Here is a 1,516-nt window from a genome sequence, read left to right on the forward strand (position 1 = left end):
TATATATATATAATTCTGTCTGCCTGTCTTTCTTTTCCATCTGCTTGTTTATTTTATTTTATTTTACTTTATTTTACGTCATTTACTGCCATATTTTTCTTTCCTCTTTCATCTGTAAACATTTTAATAATGTCAGCCAACTGCCAACAGGTCTTGTCAGTGACAACGCCTTCTTCACTACATGTATTTGCGTCTACATGTGTATGCGAAAGTGGGGGAGGAAGAAAGAAAGAAAGAAAGAAAGAAAGAAAGAAAGAAAGAAAGAAAGCGATCGCGTGTTTGTATAAGTTGTAGTTTATTAGCATCCATCTTTTTGTTGATACAAAAATGTAAATTTATATCGCAGAAAGTAGTTAAAAAAAATCAACAGTATTTTGTTATAACCAATGGGATGGTATGTAACAAGTATTACCTTGTACGAGATACATTGAGTATTTATTTATAACCAATGAGATAACATGAAAGTTATTTTCTCACTACCCTCTCGCTTGCTCTTTCTGTCTCTCCCTCCCCTTCTCCTTCTTCCTGTTACACACAGATATACACGTAGACACGCAGACACACACGCGCGCGCGCACAGTTCTGGTATTTCAGTTTAACCAATCGGAATCTAAGCAACAATCGTTTTCTGATTGTCAGCTGGATTTGAGATTAGCATTCCAAATACGAAGATAAACATTCATAGTCAAAATTATAAACTGTCATAAGTTTGCATGTATTAAAGTCCTTATATGCAAATGTATGTTTATTGCATGCAAGCTCACATACATACGCACGTACATACATACATACATACATACATACATACATACATACATAACACATATATATAGCATACATATATGCATACATTCATACATATATTTAGGCCCATATATGCAAACGCATGCACATTACATGCATGCACACATACATACATACAGACAGACAGACAAACATACCTATATACCTACATACATACATGCATGCATCCATAAATACATATATTAAGGCCCATATATGCAAATGTATGTTTATTACATGCATACATACATAACATAACATACATGTATACATACATACATACATACATACATACATATACACATACATAACATACATACATGCATGCATGCATATATACATATATTAAAGCCCATGTCTGCAAATACATGTTTATTACATGTATGAATACATACATGCATACATACATACATACATACATACAAAAATACATACATGCATACATACATACATACATAAGCGTGACAGTGTTGTAAGAAGTTTGCTTCCCAGTTTCATGGCTCTGAGCTTATTCGACGCACTGCATGGTACCTTGGACAAGTGTTTTCTACTATTGGTCCAGACTGACCAAAGCCTTGTGGATGGATTTGGTAGACGGAAACTGAAAGAAGCCCATCACGTAGATATGTGTGCGTGTGTGTGTGTGTGTGTGTGTGTATGTGTGTGTGTGCGTGTGTGTGTGTGTGTGTGTGTGCGTGTGTGCGTGTGTGCATGCGTGCGTGCGTGTGTGTGT

The sequence above is a fragment of the Octopus bimaculoides genome, chromosome 1 (genome assembly GCF_001194135.2).
Source record: "Octopus bimaculoides isolate UCB-OBI-ISO-001 chromosome 1, ASM119413v2, whole genome shotgun sequence".
Taxonomy (NCBI): Eukaryota; Metazoa; Mollusca; class Cephalopoda; order Octopoda; family Octopodidae; genus Octopus; species Octopus bimaculoides.